Consider the following 7,500-nt stretch of genomic DNA (forward strand, 5'->3'; position numbering starts at 1 on the left):
ACTTTTTAACATTATTTTTGTGTTGCTTCAGTTTCACAAATTCCTCAGTAAAGTCACCAGAACGTCACCGTGGAGTTATTGAGTCTGTTTAGCTGTTTCGAGAGCTAGCTTCCGCAACTAGTGGGTCCATGACGATGACTTCTGTTTTGTTTGATCAGCCGTTTTACTGCCTGTTACAGGCACCATTTGGAGACAATTGAGGTATGTAAATAAACGTTTACAGAATATTCCTGTATAAATAACTAATTTCACAACGTATATATCTGCGGCTTGTTCCCTCAGCTGTTGACTTTATAAATGAGCTTCGTAAACAAGCTTAGCTGCTATGCAGTCACTTTCGTGGGAAGCGACGTGTGATGATTAGTTTTTATTGTATTACAAATGTTTTTAACTCAATGCCTTCATGATGGTTTGTATGTTGTATGTATTTTATGTATTCGTACCTTGTTTTGTCTGTTGTACCTTGTTTTGACTGTTGTACCTTGTTTTTAATGCTGTACCTTGTTTTTAATGCTGTACCTTGTTTTTAATGCTGTACCTTGTTTTGACTGTTGTACCTTGTTTTTAATGCTGTACCTTGTTTTTAATGCTGTACCTTGTTTTTAATGCTGTACCTTGTTTTGACTGTTGTACTTTGTTTTGACTGTTGTACCTTGTTTTTAATGCTGTACCTTGTTTTTACTGTTGTACCTTGTTTTTAATGCTGCACCTTGTTTTGACTGTTGTACCTTGTTTTTACTGTTGTACCTTGTTTTTACTGCTGTACCTTGTTTTTAATGCTGTACCTTGTTTTTACTGCTGTACCTTGTTTTGACTGTTGTACCTTGTTTTTACTGCTGTACCTTGTTTTTAATGCTGTTCCTTGTTTTTACGGCTGTACCTTGTTTTTAATGCTGTACCTTGTTTTGACTGTTGTACCTTGTTTTTACTGTTGTACCTTGTTTTTACTGCTGTACCTTGTTTTTAATGCTGTACCTTGTTTTGACTGTTGTACCTTGTTTTTAATGCTGTACCTTGTTTTTACTGTTGTACCTTGTTTTTAATGCTGTACCTTGTTTTGACTGTTGTACCTTGTTTTTACTGTTGTACCTTGTTTTTACTGCTGTACCTTGTTTTTAATGCTGTACCTTGTTTTTACTGTTGTATCTTGTTTTTAATGCTGTACCTTGTTTTGACTGTTGTACCTTGTTTTTACTGTTGTACCTTGTTTTTAATGCTGTACCTTGTTTTGACTGTTGTACCTTGTTTTTACTGTTGTACCTTGTTTTTACTGTTGTACCTTGTTTTTACTGCTGTACCTTGTTTTTAATGCTGTACCTTGTTTTGACTGTTGTACCTTGTTTTTACTGTTGTACCTTGTTTTTACTGCTGTACCTTGTTTTTAATGCTGTACCTTGTTTTTACTGTTGTACCTTGTTTTTAATGCTGTACCTTGTTTTGACTGTTGTACCTTGTTTTTACTGTTGTACCTTGTTTTTACTGCTGTACCTTGTTTTTACTGTTGTACCTTGTTTTTAATGCTGTACCTTGTTTTGACTGTTGTACCTTGTTTTTACTGTTGTACCTTGTTTTTACTGCTGTACCTTGTTTTTAATGCTGTACCTTGTTTTTACTGTTGTACCTTGTTTTTAATGCTGTACCTTGTTTTGACTGTTGTACCTTGTTTTTACTGTTGTACCTTGTTTTTACTGCTGTACCTTGTTTTTACTGCTGTACCTTGTTTTTAATGACTACTGCTGCAAACCAAATTGCCCCTCGGGGACAATAAAGATGAAGTCTAAGGCTTATAGTCCGGTGCGGCTAATTTATAGAAAACACATTTCCCCCCCCAAATTTAGTCCGGAAAATACAGTAAATGTTCATGTTTATGATTTTTTTTTTGTAGATGAGGGTCCAAAAGCGATGATGTATATCAACAGGAAAGAGTCACTTTACGAGGTATTGCGAGTAGTTCCCTCATTGTGAAGGCGCCCATGTCGTAAAAAGTAGCGTCCTATGCCCGAGGGAACAAACAGGCTCTAGTTAAGGAAGTAATAAGCAACAATTATGTTTGCTGCGGGACTCTCCCGAGAGTCGTGACGCACAATTACCTCCGACACACATGTGCAGGCCCTTGACTGAATGTGAAACACGGTGTGTGGCAAAGTCGGGAGAGCTTCACGCGGCGCTGGAGCCCAGATAACGATAACGGCGTTGGCGCTGATTCTCGCGGCGTCAGCAGCTGGATTTGTAAACAATACACTTCGGAGCTTTGGGCTTTACAAGGCCGAGCGTGCACCAGCGAGCGCCGAGACTGCGCTTTGGAGCAAACGTGGTCTCCTTTTAAAATGTGCAGACTTGTGTGTCGTTGAAGAGATCCACTCAACTTGTGTTTGTGTTCGCTGGTGGCACATTTATCTGTAAACATCTCTGTGGAATATTTCATCTCCAGTAGCACGTACATAGACGACTACGCACGTAAACAGAACGCCAGTCTGTCATTTGTATTTGAATATTTCACTGTAATCATTTACAGCAGGGGTCCCCCACCTTTTTTCCACCAGGGACCGGTTTAACCTCTTAAAGGCCTTCTGAAAGCCACTACTACCGACCACGCAGTCTGATAGTTTATATATCAATGATGAAATCTTAACATTATAACACATGCCAATACGGCCGGGTTAACTTATAAAGTGACATTTTAAATTTGCCGCTAAACTTCCGGTTCGAAACGCCTCTGAGGATGACGTATGCGCGTGACGTAGACCGGCGAACACGGGTATGCCTTCCACATTGAAGCCAATACGAAAAAGCTCTGTTTTCATTTCATAATTCCACAGTATTCTGGACATCTGTGTTCGTGAATCTGTTGCAATCATGTTCATTGCATTATGGAGAAGGAAGCTGAGCAAGCAAAGAAGAAAGTTGTCGGTGCGAAATGGACGTATTTTTTGAACGTAGTCAGCCACAACAGTACACAGCCGGCGCTTCTTTGTTTACATTCCCGAAAGATGCAGTCAAGATGGAAGAACTCAGATAACAGAGACTCTAACCAGGAGGACTTTTGACTTCGATACACAGACGCCTGTAGAGAACTGGGACAACACAGACTCTTACCAGGATTACTTTGATTTGGATGACAAAGACGCAGACGTGCTACTGTGAGTATGCAGCTTTGGCTTCTAAACATTTGATCGCTTGACCGTATGTGCGCAACTTTTTTTTGCGTATGTACGTAACTTTTTAAAAATATATAAGCTTTATGAACCTTGGGTTAGGTGAACGGTCTTTTGGGCTGAGTGATTGTGTGTGTTGATCAGGTGTTTGAATTGTATTGGCGTGTTCTATGGAGCTAGGAGCTAGCAGAGGAGCTAGGAGCTAGCGTAACAAACACGCAGGTGTTTTTATGCAGGATTAATTTGTGGCATATTAAATATAAGCCTGGTTGTGTTGTGGCTAATAGAGTATATATATGTCTTGTGTTTATTTACTGTTGTAGTCATTCCCAGCTGAATATCAGGTCCCACCCGCCTCTCACAGCATCTTCCCTATCTGAATCGCTTCCACTGCCCTCTAGTCCTTCACTCTCACTTTCCTCATCCACGAATCTTTCATCCTCGCTCAAATTAATGGGGAAATCGTCGCTTTCTCGGTCCGAATCGCTCTCGCTGCTGGTGGCCATGATTGTAAACAATGTGGAGCTCCACAACCTGTGACGTCACGCTACTTCCGGTACAGGCAAGGCTTTTTTTTTATCAGCGACCAAAAGTTGCGAAATTTATCGTCGATGTTCTCTACTAAATCCTTTCAGCAAAAATATGGCAATATCGCGAAATGATCAAGTATGACACATAGAATGGATCTGCTATCCCCGTTTAAATAAGACAATTGCATTTCAGTAGGCCTTTAAGGCCCAAGCTGTTTGTTTACATGCTTTTTTTATTTCTCTTTGCTATTTGGGCTTATTGGACCCTAATTACAATAAAAACTAAAAATCATCTTTTGATATGATGTACTTAGTCCATAAGTACACAAACGTGTACTTCATGTTTAGTGACATGCTAATTCTTATTTTTACACTTTTTTTTTTCCAAATTCCATTCTATGTTATACTGTTCTGACACCACCAGATGGCAGTATAAGTGTCCACATAAGCGGCCATAGGACCCCAATTTTGGAAATAAGAGCTAAAAGGTGCTGTCCACGCATGTGGCCAACTAAGCCTTTAGAGCAGGGGTGTCCAAACTTTTTCCACTGAGGGCCGCACATTGAAAAATCAAAGCTAGCAGGGGCCATTTTGATATTTTTTATTTTAAAAACCAATACAATATATGTATAAAAAATAACTCAGGCTTGACCCCAAAGGGTTTTGGTCCAAAAAATATAAAAAATGTGTCATTATTCAGTATTATTATTTGTGTTATTATCCAAGTTTTTAAATCTCTAGATCAACATTAGGTCTGTCAACATAACATTTTTTAAAGAGTTAAATTGTATGCTCTTTTTGTCAAAGAAAACCCTTTTTTTAAATGAAAAAAAAAAAGCACAAAATATGCAATATTTTCACCCAATAAAATTTTTAAGTGGGAGATTATATAATAATTGGAGCCTTAAAAAGGTCAATAACTCATAACACCATTGATTTTAATTCATTATTATTTTTTGAGCAATGACACTTAAAAACTAATCACACTAAAATTGTAGGGGATCAAAAAGGGTCCTACTCATTAAAGTGTAAAAAAATAAATTATAATTATTATTTTTTTTACTGTTTACTTTTAACTCAATAATCTCGAGATCAACTTCAGATCTATCTGTCAATTATAAGTTTTATTGTTGTTTATGTTTTTTGTTTGTTCGTTTTAGGCCCTTTAAAAAAACAGCTCGTTTTTTTACATGACAAACACAAAATATGCAACATTTTCCCCCAAAAATATCTCAAAATATTTAATGTGACGTAATTGGAGCCTTGAATAGGTGAATAATTCATAATGACATTGATTTTGATTCATTATTATATTTTAAAGAAAGAAACAGCCTACATGGCAGCTTTGTGTGATTAGAGTAAACATTGCTACATTTTCTTGTTACATTTCACCTGTTGGCTCTTTAAATACCACTTTTAATGTTTTTTATTTGTTCTGTTGTGTTTATGTTGTGTTACGGTGCGGATGTTCTCACGAAATGTGTTTGTCATTCTTGTTTGGTGTGGGTTCACAGTGTGGCGCATATTTGTAACAGTGTTAAAGTTGTTTATACAGCACCCTCAGTGTGACCTGTATGGCTGTTGACCAAGTAGGCATTGCATTCACATGTGTGTGTGAAAAGCCGTAGATATTATGTGACTGGGCCGGGACGCAAAGGCAGTGCCTTTAAGGCACGCCCCCAATAATGTTGTCTGGGTGGAAATCGGGAGAAATTCGGGAGAATGGTTGCCCAGGGAGATTTTCGGGAGGGGCACTGATATTCGGGAGTCTCCCGGGAAAATCGGAAGGGTTGGCAAGTATGACTGAGAGACGCAACTGCTCTGTACTTCTCCCTACGTCCGTGTACCACTCCGTACAGCAGCGTTTTAATAAAATTTACATTTTACTTTTTGAAACCAATACCGATAATGTCCAATATTACATTTTAAAGCATTTATCGGCCGATAATATCATCGGACATCTCTACTATATACCAGTGTTTCTTAGCGCCCCCTATAATGTAATATATGTCTTTTTCAGCTGTAGGTTCGTATACGCCGCAGTGGCACTTAGTTGTAATACTCTTTTCCACCACTTGTGGCAGCAATGACAATATAAAACAAACAGAAGAAGTCTGGCACTAATGTCATAAAGAAATTTCTTAAAGTGCAAAAATTATGACTAAAGTGGTGCAGCTGTATTTTCATTAGCACTTTAATTTTATTGACAGTTTAGTTAAGAAACATATTTATTATTAATTTATTGTATTTATTTTAGCACAACATAATACATATTGTATGTACATTTATTTTTTTCTAATCAGCCTGACTTAATATTGGGCCGGTACGCAAAGGCAGTATATTGTAGCGTCCCGGAAGAGTTAGTGCTGCAAGGGGTCGTCCCCGTCATCCTTGTTGTAGCGGTGTAGCGTGCAAGGACGGGAGTGGAAGAAGTGTCAAAAGATGGAGCTAACTGTTTTAATGACATTCAGACTTTACTTCAATCAATAACGGAGCAGCATCTCCTCATCCGGAAACAACAAGGCCGGAAATGTGTCCCGTGAAAAACCGTCTGACCAGAACTCTAATAACTAAAGTTCCTTGGGTGAATAATGTAAACTCACTACACCGGTATGTTTTAGCGCTTTCATGGCGAGTTTACTGACAGATATAAGTAAGAACTTTACACTACTTTATATCAGAAATGGCAACAGCGGAGGATGAATGTCCCATAACAAGAAGATAGAGAAAAAGAAGAAGCTTATGGACTACAGCAGGGGTCACCAACGCGGTGCCCGCGGGCACCAGGTAGCCCGTAAGGACCAGATGAGTAGCCCGCTGGCCTGTTCTAAAAATAGCTCAAATAGCAGCACTTACCAGTGAGCTGCCTCTATTTTTTAAATTGTATTTATTTACTAGCAAGCTGGTCTCGCTTTGCCCGACATTTTTAATTCTAAGAGAGACAAAACTCAAATAGAATTTGAAAATCCAAGAAAATATTTTAAAGACTTGGTCTTCACTTGTTTAAATTCATTAATTTTTTTACTTTGCTTCTCATAACTTTCAGAAAGACAATTTTAGAGAAAAAATACAACCTTAAAAATGATTTTAGGATTTTTAAACACATATACCTTTTTACCTTTTAAATTCCTTCCTCTTCTTTCCTGACAATTTAAATCAATGTTCAAGTACATTTATTTTTTTTATTGTAAAGAATAATAAATACATTTTAATTTAATTCTTCATTTTAGCTTCTGTTTTTTCGACGAAGAATATTTGTGAAATATTTCTTCAAACTTATTATGATTAAAATTCAAAAAAAATATTCCGGCAAATCTAGAAAATCTGTAGAATCAAATTTAAATCTTATTTCAAAATCTTTTGAATTTATTTTAAAATTTTTGTTCTGGAAAATCTAGAAGAAATAATGATTTGTCTTTGTTAGAAATATAGCTTGGTCCAATTTGTTATATATTCTAACAAAGTGTAAATTGGATTTTAACCTATTTAAAACATGTCATCAAAATTCTAAAATGAATCTTAATCAGGAACAATTACTAATGATGTTCCATAAATTATTTTTTAAATTTTTTCAAAAAGGTTCGAATTAGCTCGTTTTTCTCTTCTTTTTTTCGGTTGAATTTTGAATTTTAAAGAGTCGAAATTGAAGATAAACTATGTTTCAAAATTGAATTGTCATTTTTTTCGTGTTTTCTCCTCTTTTAAACCGTTCAATTAAGTGTAAATATCATTAATTATTAATAATAACATAGAGTTAAAGGTAAATTGAGCAAATTGGCTATTTCTGGCAATTTATTTAAGTGTGTATCAAACTG

General features: G+C 36.7%; 2 protein-coding genes and 1 long non-coding RNA gene across 4 annotated transcripts in view; 1 reads left to right on the forward strand and 2 right to left on the reverse strand.

Moving 5' to 3' along the window:
- Positions 1-7,500, reverse strand: part of LOC133663222 (frizzled-7-like) — a 791,936-nt gene that overhangs the window by 601,973 nt on the left and 182,463 nt on the right. The window lies entirely within an intron of this gene.
- Positions 1-7,500, reverse strand: part of LOC133663220 (neuropilin-2-like) — a 342,926-nt gene that overhangs the window by 83,037 nt on the left and 252,389 nt on the right. The gene's annotated exons all lie outside the window — the stretch shown is intronic.
- The window catches only part of LOC133663223 (uncharacterized), a 54,698-nt gene that overhangs the window by 150 nt on the left and 47,048 nt on the right, over positions 1-7,500 (forward strand). The gene's annotated exons all lie outside the window — the stretch shown is intronic.

Source organism: Entelurus aequoreus, linkage group LG13 (assembly GCF_033978785.1).
Source record: "Entelurus aequoreus isolate RoL-2023_Sb linkage group LG13, RoL_Eaeq_v1.1, whole genome shotgun sequence".
Lineage (NCBI taxonomy): Eukaryota > Metazoa > Chordata > Actinopteri > Syngnathiformes > Syngnathidae > Entelurus > Entelurus aequoreus.